Below are 19989 nucleotides of genomic sequence, written 5' to 3' on the forward strand. Positions count from 1 at the left end.
TCTTGAGTATGCCCAGTGTGAGCTTGGTGTTGTATTAAATACTTTGTTTTCATAGAGTTTGAGAATATCATACTTCTGCTATTTCATTTCAGCAAGTGATGAGTGTTTAAGTCTGTAACAGACATATATTTTATGCAGCACGATAGCTTCACATTTCACAAATATTCCACATTAGAGCTTTTTAGTCAAGACCTTATGTGGTGGGTTTAACCCAGACAGCAACTAAGCACCTACCAGCCCCTTCCTCCCACCCTCCTCTTGCTCCTTGCAGTGGGATAAGAATTGGAAGAGTAAAATCAAGAAAACCTTGTGAGTTGAGATAAAGATTTTTAGTAAGTGAACAAAACCCACAAGTGATGTAAAGGCAGCCACTCAGCATCTGCCACATGTAGAGTGATCCCAACCAGTCTCTGAACAGCAGCCACCTTGGAAAGTTCAAACCCCCTAGTTTTTATGGCTTTTCATCATGTTATGTGTCACAGAATATCCCTTTGGTCACTTGGGTCATCTGTCCCAGCTGTCTCCGTGCCCACCCTCAGCCTGCATCACGGGGGCAGTGTGAGAGGCAGAGGAGGTCTGGAGTCTGTGCAAGCAGCACCAGCAGGAACCTGCTGTGTTACCTGTTCTGCTTTGCTCATGAATACTAACATCAGCTGGGCTGCTGTGAGGAACACCAGCTCCAGGCAGCAGGGGCAGCACGCCTTACCTTGTTGCTCAGGTCAGGTTGCTACCAACAGCAGCACTCAAATGCTTTGGAAGGGCATTAACCTTGACTTTGCAGTGCTCTGGGGGCTGGAGCTCCAGAAAACCTCTGATAATCACTGCTGTTTCTTAACACATTTTATATTAAACTTAAAAGGAAAGGAGTACACTGATGTCATGACAGATGTATGCATGATTTTTTTATATCCTGATCACACCTCTGGATTGTGTTTCATGATGTGACTTGGAAGTTTGCTGGATCTTATCTTTGTTTGTCTGGTTTTGTTAACATGAATGGTATGTGGTATTTTACTCTACATCTTTGTGGGATTTCCTTGCTGGGAGAGGACAGTCTGGAGGAAAGGTCTCAGGACACTGAACCATCAGGAACAGCATCTTTGTTTCCTTTCATTTGTCTAGCAAAGACACATTGTCCAGGACCTCTGTAGCTGTTTACAGATCAAAAAAGAAACAGTTGATCCATTCATGCCTTCTGGGATAAAGGCATCTCATGTCTTACTCTCATATTTGCCTGTTTTCCCAGCAGATTCTGATGTGCTGAATAACTTCCATTCAACAGAGACTGCCTAAAGAACAGGCACACAGCCATTGATGTGGGGAATGCCATAAAGGGGAAATGAGAGTATATTGTTCAGAAACATCTGCCAGAGATGGAAAGGAAAGGAAAGGAAAGGAAAGGAAAGGAAAGGAAAGGAAAGGAAAGGAAAGGAAAGGAAAGGAAAGGAAAGGAAAGGAAAGGAAAGGAAAGGAAAGGAAAGGAAAGGAAAGGAAGAAAAAGACAATTGGAAGTGGGTACACTCCATCTTTTATCAGTGGCAATGCTGGAGAGAGAATGGGAAAGGCCACAGATGGCTTCAGACACCGGTGAAGGATCAGAATCTACAAGCTGCATTAGAGGGGTCAGCTAGATGATTATAGTGGCAAACAGAAACTTGGAGAGTCATTTGGAAAGATGGACTGCCTCCTCCTCAGACAATTAACTGAAATACAAGAAGATGAAGTAATTCAAATGGAACCTATCTGATATAGTCTACTGAAATATCATCTGTTTCTTGAAAATAAGGCTTTCAGATGAAGTGAATCAGAATTTTATCATCCTCAAGGTAAAAAGTGGGAAAAGCCTAGGAAGTTAGGAAAGGTTCTGTAAGTAGAAAAATAATAGAAAAAAATATAGAAAGTAATCTTACCCCCTAAAGAGTTGTAGCTGGGTTAATTATTAAGATTAGGAGCAGGCCTGACTTTAGCAGGCCGCAGCTGTAGGCAATAAGAAGAGTGTTCTAAAAGAGTGGATTGGGTGGTTGAGGGGAACTGGAGTCAGTTGGCTGCTGCGAGAAGGAAGAGTCAGTGCCTGGAGGAGCTGCCTACGAGAAACATCAAGGAGGTATGAAATTCTTGCACTAAGGACACAACAATATGAAACCTTTGCAATACAATGACAACAATTAAGTATTTCAAAAATGCCATTTGGTCTAGGAATTGGGCTTTTAACATGAAGCTCTGAATGTGGCGTAACAATGTCAGCACTCCATCTACTATGGTGATTTACTCCAGTTTTTTTTATGTTGTGAGCTGTCTCATTTGGAAGCTGCAGTTGACAAGAATAAATTTCTGTTCAGTGCACTAGAAAGAAAAGCAGACATTTCTGTGTCTTCGTAAGGCAACTAATTTCATATGCATTTCAACATTTACTATTCAAATAATATTGAAGTAAAAAATAGCTCCCATTAATTAATGAGAAATAAATGTTGAGTGTATTTGAAGAACCTCTGCCCAGAAGGGAATTTAAACAAATTTCAAAACATGCATGCATAATCAGAAATCTATGTTTTAAGGTTAGCTATTGTAGCAGGGTTGTTTCTGCAGGTTAACTGGCATCTTTGTTCAGTAGTGCATCAATAATACAGGTGTGAGAAATTATCTGAATGAATTAATGCTGGGGTGAACAAGGATACTGAGGGGAAAAAAGATGTCTTGTCCCTCAGAAATTAAATCTGAACCCATGTGGAATTTTCTAACAGGGCAGGAAAATCTGATCCCTTTCAAGATCAAAACAAAAGTAGAGAGGGGCACAGGTGTTGGTGGCTTCCAGGCAGTTTCTGTGTCCAGTGTTAGAGAAAAACATCTTCATAATCAAATACCTGGAAAAGTGCATTAGTTTTCAAAATGAATGAGGAAGTAGTTCAATAACTTATTGTGGGTAAATCAGTATATGAACATCTACTATAAATTCTATCAGCAGTTTGATCATCAATGCTGTCTGTGTTTTCTTACCAAGTAATTTTGTCAATGTAAATTGAAATTGCCTTCATTATATTTTGGGGCATGAGATTCAAGCAAAAGAGAGTAAGAAAATGCCACTTCACAGTGTAATTTCCTCCTAGTTGTGATCCTGAGAGCCTGTTTCTGGTAGGTCTGAAGAGGGAAGATAGTTAATTTGGCTTTCTGAAGTCTTTTTAGCTTAAAGTCCTTAATGCAGAGGGATTTAATTTTCTGTTTGACTTTCATTAATAGCATTTGTATGTCAAAAGCAAGTAGTGATAAGGAACTAAATAGTTATAAAATAGTGATTTTAAAAGTGATACTTAAGATGTTTTTTGAAAAATTTGATCTTGCTCTTGCTCCTTCTTCCCCTTTAAGCACAAATATACTTTTTTTTTTTTAACTGAGAAGGCAGATTGGAGCACTTTTGTATCACTGGAAAGTACACAGAATATAGTGGTTACATATTTTTGAGGGCAGGAGGTTTGGGACAGGGTCCTGCTGAGAGGAAGTGGGAAGTCCCAAGATATTTCTTTTTCTTTCTTCCCTAGCTCTTCTGGGGAATGTCAGCCATCTGAAGTGAAATCAGCATGCTCAGAAAGTAAAACTTTTGCCAAAGTAGTTCTGCAGAATGTACTATTAAACTCTGTGGTAGAAGGATGCCAGAGAAAATCTAAGATATTTACTGTCACTTCCTTCAGTTTTGTAACATTACTGAGACCCCTCTAAAAAGAAGAAATGGGTTTTTTTTGATGTAAAGACTCTGTTTTGCATTGCTAAGGAATAAAGTGTGGGAAAGAGAAGGAGCAAGACACTGTCATTTATTTCACCCATTAGTGAGCAATACTTTGAGGCAATAAGCAGATTCTCCTATGGCTGTGCTCAGCATGTTGGAAAACAAATAGGACAAAGCCTCTTTTCCAGCACAAAAGACAGAAAGGAGAGTAAGAGGAATAAAAAAAAAGTGTCTAGCCTGGCAGTGTTACCAGAGTAAGAGAATCAGGAGAGGGAAATGATGGAGAACACAAGGAAAGACTTGGAAACTGAGTTATTAGTTGGGAATGTGTGGAGAGGCTTTTAATAGCATGTCTCTTTGGGTTTTTCCTTTCTGAATCATGTCATACCATTCATGGACAAGTCTGTGAGGAAAAATATCCTCCAACCTTTGTGGTTTCCATGTGAATGGAGGCAGCTGGTGGGAGTCATGCCAGAGGTTGCTGCTCTGCTGTCCAAAGCAATTGCCTCTGAATTGCTTGCAAGGATTGAGCAAAATGGAGCTGGTATTGCTTTATGAAAAGTTTCTTTGAAAAAGGTGTTTTTGTGATTGTGGTGTTGTGTGTCTTTCAAGCACATAATGTATCAAACCAGTGCCTTATTTAAAGACTAAAGAAATATTGATACTATGTAACTGAGGGAAGTAGAATCAGAAAGGCTCTCTTTCAAAAACCCCAGTATTTGATGGCTGTTCAAGTCTGTGGTATGGGTTGTAGGTTTGTAGCTTGTGGGATTGCACACAGTGTTCCCCCATATAGACCAAGCTAATCAGATGATCTACTTCTCATTCCTATTTGGAGGGTGATGTATTCAAGTAGCATTGGGATACACACTGTGTTTTGGCAAGGCCATTTATTGTCTCCACCAGTAATTGCTCGGAAAAGTAGTTTATGTTGATGGTGGATTTTCAATCCCATGCCCCCTGAGCTGTCTTCAGTTGATGAGCTAATTAATTGGTGGAGAAAAATGGTGCTGAGACCCTTGATGCAGAGCACCATGAGCATCCTTAGATGTGGAGGTGAATCGGGTACGGAATCCTGAACACACTGCTCATTGCTGGATCTGTGTCAACCCACAGCAGCTGCTGGTTTTGAACTTGGGAACACTTAGGCTTGATTGATTAACTACTAAAATGATGTTAGCAGTAGGATTTGGATATATATTAAGCACCTGATAGGAGCACATTATAAATGTACACAGCTGCAAACTGGTGCCTGACCTAAGCAGTGCTGAGATGAACGGGATGTACTCCAGATGAGGGGAAGTGAAAAATCCTTTCTCCCATAACTGCACAGATCAGTCACATTCACGGGCATTTGATAAACTTGTGGTTGGAGCTGCAATATATAAAATCCTTTAAGATACCTGGTTGGCAGAGTCTAAATGTCAGGGTGGAAATGTGGAGGGTTGCAGTCTGTGTATGTCCATACCTTTGCATCCTTGGTTTCTGTGCCTGTGTGCAGGGTTGGCTGGGGCCACAAGTTCAGAAGCATTTGATGAACTGTAAGTCCAGATAATTCTTTGTTCTTGTATTTCTTTGCCACTGTATTCCTACAGTGTTAGAAGGTACTTTCTCCCATTGAGAAGCCTGTAATGGCAGCCAGCTGAATAAATGATTTCTTTGGCTGAAGAGGTAGAGGCTTTTGAACAGAAGTCCTGCCTTCAAACCTGGGCAGCAAATGTTCCATACCTGCCAAGTGCATGTTGTTTGTGCTTTCCCTCTCAGATGTGGTAATTTGAAATGTAATGATGTGAAGGATTGTATTTATTTTACTCATGTGTTACTAATCTGTGTAATTTAACAGCAAGCAGGGACATAAACTTCATTAAGATCCAGATGATATAAAAAAAAGTTGGCTGAGGTCCCTCCTCTCAGTCTAATATTGAAAGCAAAAAGTGGCACTGGGATGCACAAAACTGTGATTACAAAAGCTGTTATTTTTTGCTGATTACTGCATTATAATCTGGGGTGATGGTGCAGTGGTGCTAGAAATGATCTTCCACTTCTGCAATCTCTGTGCTTGTCTGCTGTGTGTTTAGTTAGATTTGTTTGGTTTGTTTGCACTGGCACTTAGGATACAAGATGGTCCTTTGGGTGACCAAGTGTCTGTTGCCCGCTGCTGGGAGCGGAGTGGTGAGTGCCTCTTCTGCAGCTGGGGGGGGGAACACAAAGAAGCCAGCTGAGTTTTTTAGGTCTTCACAGAAATGAGGAAAAAAAAAATGGCTTTTATATAAAACTTTGAGTTTCTTTTTGGTGCCAGCTCTCATCTATTCAGAGAATTCATTAAAAATATGGTGTTTGATTTGGCAGTATTTATTTGAATTTCTCATTATTTTATACTTATTAAAATACTTTGTAGTGTTAGCTTGAAGGAATTGGTAAAATTTCATTACAGCTGTTCTTATGTGATGATTGGGGAAGAGGAGTCAAAGAAACTAACGTTACCTGCCTGTTTCAATACTTAGGTATCTTTGAGCCGACTCTTAAATTCTGTATATTTTTTGACAAAATGCTTCAATTACTTTAGACCATCTCTGCACAACAGCAGCTCAGGGTACAATATTTGCTATTGCAGAGTCAATCCTATAATGGTGGGAAAGTTCAAAGTGCGCTTAAAATTGATGTGTAAATCTTTCATATGTATCTTTTAATGATTTAGATGAGAGTAAATGAATAAACAGATTTATCTACATATAGCAAAGCTTATTATGGTATAGCCATACAATACCTGTAAATACCTAGGCCGCCACCACTGACACAGGAGACTTTTCAAAGAACATGCTAGCAGACATTAGTGTAGATATCGGGTTCTCCTGATTTAAGTCCCAGTTACAGAATTGTCTAACTCCCAGTGTTCTATGCAAATGAATGCTATAATTTTGGGGAGCAGGCTACAGCACTTCTAAGGTGCAAATGTGTGAATCTGTTTTGAAAAAGTTACTCTTTTTATTATATTTAATAAGCAGTGCCTGATACATAAAAAAGCATTGCATTTTGGGTTATCTTAATGAACTTTTTTTGTTTTTAAATTGGGCTAAGAGGTATGTGAGAATGCAAATAAAAGGTAGTGGAAGTCAGTATGAAAATGCGGGCATTTTAATTTGCTTTCTGTTTGTAAGTACAGGAAACTACCTCATCATTAGTAAAAGAATAAAAAAGGAGTGAAGATGCCTAGGAAGTTTTTGACATAAGGGCAATTTTTGGAAATAATAAGCTTAATTTTGTATAATTTTATGCCCTCTAATACTAGTTTTGAAGTCAGACTTGAAAATAGGTGTGCCATCACAGGCCAAGACTGCCCACACTGCAGGGCACAGAGCTCACACCAAAGTGTGAAGCAGGTCAGGCCTGGGGCCTGAGAGTTTGGGTCACTACTCCAGGGTTAGGAACCAATCCCAACAGCAGCACTCGGAGGTTTTTGACACAACTTCTCTTGATGCTGGCAGCTTCTTTGAAGTTGGCCCCTAAGTCTTGTGGGACGTCTCTTAGACTGAGGACCTTAGGACTGGTTTGGATATCTCGGGTGCCAAACTATTTGAATGCATTTGGTTCCGCGTTTGGGTAAGGACCTTACAGAGCTTGAAATGTATTAACTACAAGCATGCATTTAAAGCTGCAAAGAGGTAAACCCAAAACCTCTTCAACTTGCTTACCTCTGTGTTTTTGTTTTTTTTTTTTTTTAGTCCAGATAGATAAGGCTGAAGCTGAGCAATGCCACTATATCTAGTGGTTGTTGAGTGTGGCATATGCTTTGAGGAAATTTTCTTAGTCCAACTAGTTTAAGATTTCCCGCTCTGGAAATAAGGCTTTGAACTGTTGCATCTAACTTTCATAACTTTATATTTTTTAACTTGTGTGGGCAAGAATGTTTCATCTTTCTGGTTTACTACAGCAGCTTTTTTACTGTATAAATACCTTTAAAATTTTTCTGGCAGTTACTTTTCTGGGAAGAGTGAAAAACTTTTTAAAATGTATCAAGCCCACAGTTTAATGAATCAGTATATTTAAAGAGCTTTAGTATGAAAACAGATATTAAGTTGTCTGTATTTGTTGTAAATAAAGTCTATTCAAATGAACTGGGATGGTATTTGTTGTATACCAGTTATTGCCAGGAGTCAGTGATTTGTCATTTGATGCATTACTCTAGTGTGGTAAGATAGATTTTGCAGGAGATTAAAATTTTTTATAACATTATTTTTCTTATTGTCAGAGTAGAACCCTGAAAATAGGTATCATGCATGTATTTGATTGGGCGTGAGTTCAAAATGAATTAAACCTTAGCTGGAAAATTCTTGTGTACAACATCCAGTGATTTAATTACTTAAGTATGGCCTTTTGATGTTTGAAGCTCTGACGTGCACTGGGGTATTTTATATGGTGGGAACTGCCTTTAGAAACAGAGGAATTATCCATAGAAATCTCTTGTTGAAAATAAATGCTTTTTTTTCTGCCATATCAAATAGTTGTAGTGTCTGGAGTAGTTCTTTCTTGCTTATATCCTCTTTGGATTTAAAGTGTTGTCATGTAATTTGCAGGCAAAAGAGCCGTTTTTCTTCTGTGGAGTTTTTTTTTTTGGTGTATTTGGTTCTTGATTGTGTAAGTCTCCCTGGGGGAAAAAAAAAAAGATGACTTGAAGAATGAGGTGCAGCATGAGTTAAAGCATTTAACAACCTGTTGTATTAAGCTGGTTTTGGCAGGATTAGTCATATGGCATTTGATGGCCAGAATTTTGATTAGTCATGGTGCTTCAGCAAAGTTTCTCTGAGAAGGACATCAACATTGTACAGTGTGGTGAGCTGACATTGGCTGGACTCCAGTTGCCCACCATCCACTCTATCACGCCCATCTTCAGCAGGATGGAGGAGAGAGAAAATAAGATGGAAAACACATCAAGATCAAGACAAAGGCGGTTTAACAGGGTAAAGGTCACATGCATGGAAGCAGAGGACAACAGAAGACTTACTCTCTGCTTCCCATCAGCAGGTGATGTCCAGATACTTCCCAGGAAGCAGGGCTTCAGTGCTCCTGGCAGTTGCTCTGGATGACAAACATTCTAATGACAAATGCTTCCCTCACCCCCTCTTTCTCTACCTTTTTTAGGTTTTATTGCTGAGCAGATGCCACATGGTATGGAATATCCATTTGGTCAGTTGGGGTCAGCTGTCCTGGTTCTGCCCTGTCCCAAAATCTTGCCCAGCTCCAGCTGACAGGTGGAGGGGCTGAGAAGTTTGAGAGGCAGAGCACTGCTCTGCAGTAGCCAAAGAGTGTTCATCAACACCTCTCTAGCTACTGATACAAAGCACAGCACTGTCAGGGCTGCTCTGGGCTTAATGGGCTCCATCTCAGCCAGACCCAATATATGTGGCTTTGGACTGGTAAACTTCCTAGGCATGAGGATCTCTGGAGTTATGACATTGTTTCCCAAAGCATTATCCTAGAGAAACTGATGATTATGTCTTGGACAGCATCTCTTTGGTAGATTAAAAACCTGTCTGTATGTCTGGGCCCGGAGTGTGGTGGTGAATGCTGCTCCCTCCACTTGGGGCCTGGTCACTAGTGGGGTACCCCGAGGCTCAGTACTGGGGCTAGAACTGTTTGATATCTTTAATGATGATCTGGACCAGGGATCAGTAAGTGAGCAGATGACACCAAGCTGTGTGGAACTTTTGATCTGTTGGAGTATAGGAAGGCTCTGCAGAGGGAGCTGGACAGGCTGGATTAATGGACCAAGGCCAGTGTTATGAAGTTATAAATATAAAGGCGAAGTACCACGTGTTTCACATGAGTCACAACAACCCCCTGTAGTGCTACAGGCTTGGGAATGAGTGGCTGGAAAGCTACCTGGTAGAAAAGGACCTTGGGGTGCTGGTCAGCAGATGGCTGGACATGAGCCAGGGTGTGCCCAGGTGCCCAAGAAGGCCAGTGGCATCCTGGCCTGTGTCAGCAATAGTGCAGCCAGCAGGAGCAGGGCAGTGACTGTCCCCCTGTACTTGGCACTGGTGAGGCTGTGCCTCAGATTCCGGGGTCCATTGTGGTACATTGAAATGATGTTTAGAGAAGGGCAACTATCTGGGAGAGGGTCTGGAGCACAAGATTGGCAAGGAGCAGCTGAGGGGGCTGAGGGTGTTTAGCCTGGAGAAAAGGAGGCTCAGGGAAGGTGTCATTGCTCTGTACTGCTGCCTGAAAAAGGTTGTGGCCAGGTGTGGGGATTCCTCTTACCCCTGGTAACAAGTGGGCAGGATGAGAGGAAATGACCTCAAGTTGCAGCAAGGGAGGTTTAGACTGCTTATTAGGAAAAATTCTTCAGATAAAAGGGTTGTCAAGCATTGGAACAGGTTGCCCAAGGTAGTGGTTGAATCACCATCCCTGGAGGTACTAAAAGATGCAAAAAGAGTAAATGTAAAAAAAAAAGACAATTAAAAGACTTAAAAGTGTAGATGTAATGCTTGGGGACATGGTTTAGTGGTGGCCTTGGCTGTCTTAGGTTAACAGCTGGAATGGATTGTCCTAAAGTTCTTTTCCAACTAAATTATTCTATGATTAGATGATTCTATAACCTAATTTTTGCAGTTTTAGCCAAGCTTACTTTGTTTTTTTTATACTGGAAATTTTAATGTTGAGTATTCCCTTTTTGAAAGGGCTTCTTTGCATTAAATTTGATTCTCACAACCCACATTCATGCTCTGTTACATTAGGTGTTTTAATACATTAAAATTCACAAAGACAGCTAGATAATAAAAATAGAGGAGTCAGAAGAAAATTTAAAAGCCTGTTTCTTAATCTATTCCTAATCTGATTCAAAACAAACTGAAACAGTTCTTTCAATGGATCAACTTTGACTTGTACTAGGCTTCTTTAGTGCAATAGAATGTTAGTGCAGTCTATTGTGGGAGAAGTTAAGAAGTTAAGTGACTTCAGATTGGAGGATATTACATTAAAATATGGGCAAGCAAATGAGTTCTCTTTGATTTTTTTAATTTTTTTTTTTTTTTTTTTTTTTTTTTGTGGTAGTGTAACGCTGGCTGGAAATTAAACTCCAAATAAGTCAGTCCCCTTTCTCCTGCCCCTTCTGATAAGAGAGGGACAAAGGCAGGGAATATGGGTTGAGATAACAATTTTCTGGAAGCACAAAGCAATGGAATAAGAAATGCATGGTAGCAGCAGCAATATTAAAAACAAAAAATATGCAAAAGAGAAGGTGCTTTACACACAGAAGGTGTTCACCACCTCAATTTTATTCCATGTAGCAGCCCGGACAAAGACAGGATTATGGCCACTTCCTGTGGCTGAGTCTCCCTGTCCCTGAGCCCGAGACAATAGAAAGCATTGACAGACAAATCCCCAAAAATGAGGCTGTCCACATCTCACCATGCCACCACTTTGGATGCTGGAGATGATTCCACACAGCAGCCGTGGGTATGGCTGCCTTTCCGGCTCTGCCTGGACCCAGCTGGGCTCAGGCTCACCTCCAGCTCCTGGTTCCACGTGGTGCTTCCCACAGCAGAGCCTCTTCTCAGCACATCCCAGAGGAATGGGTGGGGCATGGCATTGTTTGCTGAGGATGGAGCCCACAGGGCAGAGCCTGACCACCTGGCTGCTGGAGAGGAGGAGGCCAAAGGGGCCACTTCCAGGGCTGTCTTCAGCTTTTCTTTCCCCTTTGAAACCAAGCCCTCTGGTGATGATGTGGGTGGTATAAAATAACAATATAGCCATGCCCACACAGTGTTGAGCTCTGCCACCTCTCTGCAGACAGGACAATTTCCTATATTGAAGGCTCCTACTACGAAATGAGACTGTCATTGCTTAAAGTAGATAAAAATTAAAAGCTGCTTAAAAGTCAATGCTTCTGTTAACTCTGTTGTCCAAAAAGAATATTAGCTTCTGTTTTACAAATTGTCTTGAAGTTGTCAGTTTCATTTGTAAAGCTGTTCCTTCTGTGCTTAGCACCAGCAAGAGGCTGAAGGAAAATCCACCTCTGTGTCTGTGTTTAATACAGGAGAATTGTGTTCAGCAAACATTTGAAGACCATTGTATATGGTGTGTGAAACCAGAAGAAGTAGATCAATACTAAGCAAGTTGTTTCCTGCAAAATATTTATACGAATAGAATTGAAGTGGATGTGGAATATTTTATTATCCATACAGGATCAGGGAGAATTTTCTGCCTACACAGTAATTCTGAGAACTGAATACTGCAGTTGAATAAAGGATTTCAAAATTGTAAATGAAATGGGAACCTCAAAATTATTTTTTTCTGTGATGTATTGGGAAGGATAAAAATGTCCAACTCCAAACTATTATGTTACCACTTGATCAAATGACACAGTAACTCGTGATCAATAAACCTCCCTTTGCCAACAAGCTCCCTTGGCACTGGTAGGAGGCAACAGCTGGATTCTAAATGGTTTTGTACAAACTGGAAAACTAGAAAAGCCTAATTTCCCCTAATGGTCACTCTGGGCATGGGATTGTGCAATAAAATTGTGATTAGTGGGGATCTGAAGAGCTCTGCTGGTCTCTTCCTATTCAAGTGGAAAAAGTCTTTCTCCTTCCCTGATTTTTCTTTTAAATTTTGGTACAAAACATTTTTGACATGTCAAAAAATATTATACTTGCAGGGGTTAGTAATTGTTTTTTAAAGATTACTCTAGGACTACAGTGAGCCTGAATACTTTTGAACAAATTAGTTGCCAGTAGTTGTGTCCAACCAAAAATTGATTCCAGAGCTTTGCTCTAGGAGTCCCTACTGCCTCTTTTACTAAAATATACACAGCATTCAAGTTGTGGGGGAAGATAAAACTGCTGTTTCATTAATTAAGTACCTTCTCTTGACTGTGTATGCAAAATAAATTTTAGCACTCACAAAATAAAATTTACACTTGATAAAGAAAGTTTAGATGAAATGGATGTGTGAAAAACTGTCTTATTTTGAATGAAGTAAATATTGGTGCAGCAGGTCTTTGTAATATCTTTTAGTTTAACTTGTTTTACTCTAAAGACTAAAATATGCCTTCTAAACCAAGATTTGTCAATATATTTTTCATTTACCTTGTTTTTTTTCCCAGTTTTGTAAAACAATGCAGTGCTCTTTCTCTGCCAGCAAGAATTGTGTATCTATTGCTTCATGAAATGGAAGCAGGTTGAGATCTCACAACAAACAGCTCCAACTATTTATTAAATTATTTTAGATAACTGCAGATGAATTATTTAATGCAGCATATACCTTTTTATAAATTAAAGTGAATGAACCAGTAAGCCTTATGTGCATCTTCTTGTTCTATTTCTGTCTTCCCATCCTTTCATCCCCACACAAATCCTAATTCTCTCATTCCCCTTTCAAAATGCCCTTTGTTTTCTTCTCTCTCTCTGCACATCTGGTTGTCCTGCTCTTCCCCCTTCCCCCCTCCAGCTTGATAGTCTCATTTTTAAAGCTTTGTTCTGCAAAGTACATAATTAAGCAGTAAGACATGACAGGGCATGAATATCGTTGTATTAATTGAGGGGAGAGAGAGGGAAACTGAAGGAAAACTACAGAGAAACAATACCAGCTGGCACTCCATGGGTGTATAATTTGCCATTCATTTAGGAGAAAGCTCATCCATGGGGTGGAATTTTCACTGGAAAGTGATGGCCAAGCCCATGTACCAAATGGGTGCTTCTCAGACAGGAGCTTTGCTTTGCACTTGGGGCAGCCTCACGGCTGCAGCTCCCGCTCCTTAGACCTGCTCTGATCTCTGCTGCTGGCCTTTTGTGACTGAGGGGGCTCTGCAGCCAAAAATCTATTAGCTGATCCATGGAGATGGATGGCTCTTTTTGATGGCTGTTGCAGTGCAAGTGACATTTTTCTGCTGAGAAGTAGGTGTTAATAGTATCATTCTGTACTTAGCTAAAGTGACTGTAGCATCTGTCCAGTGCTAGTAATTGTAACAGCTATTTTCACTTGAAAATGTGTGAAGAAAATACTAATGAATAGTTGGCAAGGGCCTGCAAGTGTCAAGTCTCTACTGCCTCTCTCTATGCCCAAGTGGTGTACAGTAAATTTTGTCTCTGAGGAAGAAGAAAGAGGGCAATTGAAAACTCTTTCCCTTAAGAAAAGAGCAAGCTGGTAGCAGTCACAGTGGGGAGAGCTGGGGGAAGTAACTGGGTGCACAGAGCTACCAGCCCACTGTGCTAAAGCTGGAACTGCTTTTTAATTTCTGTAAATTTGATGATGTTGTAGTAATTTATACCCATCAGAGTGGAAAAGTGAAAGCTGTAATGGTGTGTGCAGCTGGGCTGGGTCAGATTGAAAGCTTTAAAAAGAAAAATTCAAAATGAATTCCAATTCAGTCTCTTTCCTGGATTAGGCCAGTTTGCATTACAAATGCAGTCTGCGTTGAAGTGAATCTATAGAACATGCTTACAGATATTTGAAACAACAAGGCTTCTGCAGGTAGATGTAATTGAGAATTAAATGTGTAGTTTAACTTTTTCATCTGTGTGCCTGTGTGAGCATAATCATACATCACTGTCCTAGCCTGTGATAGTACAAAATGGTAAGGATCAGAGATGCACTTCATGACAAATAATAAAGTACAGAAAATTTTGTCTGTTTTCTCAGACTTTCATTCCTCCCAGCTGCTGACTGGCTTCCAAAAAAAAGCCATGGCATTGGTCAAGAGTGGTTCAAGAAATACAGAGAAGTTATTAAAAAAAATTGCATGAAAAATTACTTCCTCTTCTGTACATTTTGAAGTCTGATGTAAGACATGAAAATGTTTAGGTGATCTTGGTTGTTTTCTTGGGGGCACCATCTTTCCATCCATAAAAGAAGTGGCCGGCAAATATGCAGCACTAAATGTAGTTTTATTACACAGATCCTGTGCAGCAAGTTTATACAGATGTGACTTTGCATCATATAAGAAACTAATATATTTGTTTACAATTGGCAAAGCTCTGGCCACTAGTTTTAATGAACAGCTTTTTCATTTGAGAAAGTAGTTTTTAATGTGTGGGATTTTTTAAAACAAGTTTTGATACTGAGGCATCAGAACGATAGGAGGACAAAAATTCTTGTGGGCAGTTGTGTTGTTCAGAAGAGATTCCAGATAAAACATTCCAGATTCTTCTTAGTAATTATCCTAGGCCAGAATAGGAACTGGGACCCACTTTGCTTTCATGCCTTTTTTCCTGGCCACTGGAAAAGACAGCCTAGTTCTAATTTTGTCTTGAAAACAAACATAATTCTGTTAACTCCATTCATCCTGTAGACCACCTTACCTCATACAGTGATTTTGATCTTCCAGAATTCCCTACATTACAGTGATTTATTTTTATTTTGCCTTCTCTCTTGGAGGAAGGGCAATACTTTCATCTTCCGTGCCAAGGTCTGGTGGCTGCAGCTTGTGTGCTCTGAGGTGTATGTGCTTGCAGCTGATGTACTTGCTTTTGTTCCTCATGAGCTGGGCTTCATTCACTTTTTGGGTTTTTAGAGGCCAGCAATTGACATCTGTGAGCAGTGCCTGCTGAAGGTACTGAGAATTGAACACGGATACACGAGAGCAGAACATGGTACTGCTTTGAAAACTGTTGAAGTTTTGTTAATTTTTGCATTCTGTTTTATACTAGAGCAGCTTTGAGAGGGTTGTCTTGATATCTTGGGAGAAATTCTGTCATGAAGATAAATGAATAAATAGTGAAAACTCACTGAGTGACCCTACAGTAAAAAAAAGAACTGAGGCTATTTCTTATATCTTATTTTCCTGAACATGTTGAAATGTAGGAAACAATGGGGAAGAAAAAAACCATTTTTCACTACATTTTATGGTGTTTCTGCTGCCTAGATTCTGTCCCTGTTGCTTTGTGGAGTACCTTACTTCTACATTTGCACCCAAATTGAGCCAGACCCTTCTGAAACAAGGCAATTAAAAAAAAATTAATACTTTCTTCCCCCTGAGATTTGACTATGGAATGGATATTATGGATTTTGACTGAAATGTCATGGAAGAAGAGTGGGAACAAGATGTGTTCAGCTGGTTTTGTGACTTCTGATGCACGATGAAGTTGCAGAGCCCTGTGTATCAATCTGTCTTCCAATTAAGTGTATTTAAACCTTGGGAGGCTCTTGCTGCAGCTCTCAATTTTTTTTGTACCAATACTTCCAGTTCTCCCTTAAGACTTTGTTTTTCACCACCCTTAGGTGAGGATACCTTATTATCCTCACCTGAATGAAGGTGTGTCAGACATCCTCAGTGTCTATGTGACTCTTAAGTAACCAAAAATCAAATTGTTAGACATTTGTCCTTCAACTTCTTGTTTCTCATGTCCTGCTTTCCTGCATGGTAACAGATGCTGTTTGATTTCTATCATGTTTTCCATGTTTTGTCTCACCTGCTTAGAATTTCTATAAGAATTCAAATAATTTTTTTTATTTTCCCTTTACATTTTAAGTGCTATATCCCAGGCTTCAGGCTTTGCAGCTTCTTCTTCATATTGGAGTATTAAAATATCTTGTCAATTTAATATAGTCTTGACTTGCATCAAGGAGGTTCCTGTCCAGATTTCCAAACAAATGGTGATGGGTGATTGCCCTTGTCTTTGACTGCATGAAAAAACCCACATTCTTACTCTGCTTTTGTTGTATCTTTGTTGCCATAAGAAAAATTTCTCATTTGTTATATGGTGGTACTTTGGTTTTTCAGATGTTAATGGTAATGTAAGTTCTCTCTGCCCACTTTTTGTCCATGATTCATTTAATTCTATTTTTTTACCTCATTATATTAATATATTTAGTGTCTTTCAAATATATATTTTTATTTATTACATAATAAGAATGTACTTTTTGAGAACTTGATCTTTATTGAAGTCATAAGGTTGAGAAACCCATACACCAAATGTTTATGTTAGTAGCAAAATTGCTAGAATGGGTCAATGTGTTGCAATATCCTTCAGTTTGTGGAAGATTCTGGTAGGCAAGAAGGATTTCAGAGACCACTAGTAAAGAATGAAATATTACTGGAACTGCAAAATTCTGTGCAAGCCATGGCAAATTTGATTGCATTAGGATGGATATGGAAGGATAGCTGTTCAAAATAGTAATAGATATGTAAATGTTTGAAGTTGGAAATCAAAAGAACCATAGAGTCAGTGTAAATGCTACAGCTGAGAGAATTCTTACCTGTTTAGACAATCTGGCTGAACGATAGTATTTTCCCAAATTACTGGATTTGGAAGTGCCAGTGCAGCAGTAACCCAAGTTAACAGGCAGTTGCTGCACAGTGGATCTATTTCCTGGACTGCCAAGTCTGCCTCTAACTCCAATGTGATGCCTTACAAAAGGAAAACACATTATGGGAATGCCATGTAGAGTTGTGGCAGAAAGCCTAATTCAGATAAGCAATACAGCCCATGAAAGTATGAATTGGAGAAAAAAAATGTGGGTAGAACACAACCTTGTCCTTTATAAATAGAAGTAGGTTTTGAGTGAAACCTAGAAGAGATTTCAAGTTCTTGATTATTTTTTACTGAAAAATCAGCTTCTTGCTCATAAAAGCAGAATAATTTAGAAAAGCTGGTGCAACCAGTTTTCATTAGAAAAGAATTTGGCTGGAATTTTTTTCTTTTGTGTTTGTCTGTGTGTGTTTTGGGGTGGAGGGATGGTGACTGAGGTTGTCTGTGGTGTGGCTGCTTTTCCCAATCACCAAGGAAAAGTAGTGGAGTTTCAGAGAGAGTTTTCTAATGATATTGTGGAGCATTAGCTATTTGTAAAAGTTTAAACATCTGATGAGATGGACAATTGTCAGAAACTGTTTCAATTGAGGCAGCTCTTCCCTGAGAAAGTCTTACTTTCCAAGATGTTTAGGGATGAATGTAGATGCTTTCCATCAAGTGGAAGAAACCTGAAAGTCTTGCAAATCTCTAAAGCTGTGAACTATTCCCAGTGCACATAATTTCACAGTAATATAGTGGGCAGAAATTTATGCTTGATCTCAGCTGGTTGTCTGTGCCCTGGAGCATGAAGACTGAGGTTCTTCCAATTTTTAGTCTAGTTACAGAGGCTATTAATCATTATGTTCAATCCCTTCTTGGATACTGCTAAGCTCTTTGTTCAATATGTTCTGAGCTATTGAACCTCACAGGTCAATTACACAGTGTTTATAAAACTAATTCTAGATTTTGACCAGCAATGAAAACATAACCCTCAGTGGGACCAGCTATTGCTTTTTAGTCAACTGTTGTTTTCTCTGTTACATAGGTGAGTGGGGAAAAACCCATCAAACAGATAAAATATTCAGATTTCATACAGAGGGAAAGGCAGCTAAGTGCAGATGAGCTTTGGAAATTTCTGTAACCCTGTCTTTGTTTCTGTTCAGGTTTCTCGATGGTAATTTTGGGGTTAATCCTTAACAGTCTGTTGACCTCCCGTGTCACAATGGGCAGTTTATTCCAGTGGATGGATGTCTGCCACCATTGCAGTGCTGGGATTTTTATCCTCCATCTGGAGCAGAGTGATGCTCAGCATGTTTAGGTAGTGTGAAATTTCATTCTTCACTCCCCAACAAGAGAGGCATATGCCCAGATAGAGACCTGGGATGTGATTCCTCCTGGTTTTTTTCTTTCTTTATTTTTCTTCAATCACTGATAATTTCATTAGCCTGATTCTGGTGATATACTTAAAAGAAAAAAAAAAAAGAAAAAAACCCCCAAACAAAAATTCAAAACAAACAAACACCCCAAAACCCAAAACTAACCCCAATCTAAAACAAAATACCAAAATATACAATAAAAATAACTGGATCCCAGTATTTTTTTATATATTCTGTAAATGTTAGGAAACTATAGTTGCTGTTAGGGTAGCTTTCAATATGTAAAAGGTAATCAGCTTCCCAGACAATTTTGTGGACTTGGGAGAAGACCATCTGGAGGAGAAACGGAGCATATCCAATGATTGCAGAGGAGAATCATCACCAGTATCATACTCAATTAATGCAAATGTTCAGCTGCTGAATTGCTGCATAAAAAGCTGACACAACAACACCTTGATTTTTACCTTGGGGAAAATTTTAATAAAACATCACCCTGCTCTGGGAATGAAAATTACCTGTCATTAGAGCATAGGCCAAAAGTTACGTGTTTCGTTCTCTTCTAGGAAGTGTAGTAGCTGGCTAACTTGTATGCTATGAAATGAAAACTTTCTCAGTTGTGTAACATGCATTTCATCATGGTGAGTTGAATAGGCTGGGAATTTTCCTTCCAAAAGTAAAGGTGCTTCTTTTAGGACCTATATTTCCAGCTTGAACAGGCAAATATTACATTTCTTCTTTTGAAATGCTGAGTGTTGAGCATCTCTGAATCAGTACTTCCACATGTGGGAAGGGACCTTCCCTCTCTCCTGCATTCATTTCCCCTGACTGGCCTCTGCAGTGAGGCTGTTTGGGAGCTGGCCAGTTTCTGTTCATTATGTAGGAAAGATACCAGACTCACAAAGGCTTTCATTTGTAGATGTTGAAGCCTTTTACAAAGCAAAATAAGAAGTTGTGTATCCTATTTTAACTAAACAGGGATTATTAGAGCTGCTTTATGATTTTCTAAGCAAGACAAATGTATATATTTAAGTAACTAAGAAATAGTGTGGGGATTTTTTTCCTGTTAGATTCCAACTCGCATTTGGAAATCTTTCAAGTGTGAGTAGATGAATTGGACTGAGTAGTCCAGTTAGCATCACCATCTTACTCAATACTGTGCCTTTTCAGCTTCCAGTGAATTACCAGAAGCACCCTACTGCAGGGACAGTTTTTGCAGCAGTAGAAAGAATTCTATGGAATTGTATGATAATTCAGATCAAGAGGGACCTGAGGAAATCTCTTGTACAACCGCCCCCACAAAACACAATCAGCTATGAAATTAGACCAGATTACTCAGAGATTCTTCCAGATGATCTTGAAAGCCTCAGTGATGGAGACTGCACAACCTCTCTGGATAACCTGTTCCAATCCTTGGCTGTCAACAGAGTCGAAAAGTTTGTTCTTATGTCCTCTCTTTCATAAGCAAGTTTATGCTTGTTGTTCCTTTTCCTCCCACTATACGTTATCATAAAGGGCTCATATATCTTTTCGTAACCTCCTTGTAGATACTGGGTACTGGGAAGCTGCTGTTCTGCTGAAAATGTCTCTTCTCCAGGCTAAGCAAACCTTGGACTGTGTCGTTCGCAGGACAAGTTCTGTAGCCCCAGCCTGGGGTGCTCTCCTTTCAACT

The 19989-nt window shown here is 39.6% G+C and overlaps 1 protein-coding gene and 1 pseudogene across 4 annotated transcripts in view; both read left to right on the forward strand.

The window, feature by feature from the left end:
• The window catches only part of CDK14 (cyclin dependent kinase 14), a 440286-nt gene that overhangs the window by 25059 nt on the left and 395238 nt on the right, over positions 1–19989 (forward strand). The gene's annotated exons all lie outside the window — the stretch shown is intronic.
• Positions 8497–19989, forward strand: part of LOC118697146 (pre-mRNA-processing factor 6-like) — a 29310-nt pseudogene continuing 17817 nt past the window's right edge.

Source organism: Molothrus ater, chromosome 1 (genome assembly GCF_012460135.2).
Source record: "Molothrus ater isolate BHLD 08-10-18 breed brown headed cowbird chromosome 1, BPBGC_Mater_1.1, whole genome shotgun sequence".
NCBI classification, from domain to species: Eukaryota; Metazoa; Chordata; class Aves; order Passeriformes; family Icteridae; genus Molothrus; species Molothrus ater.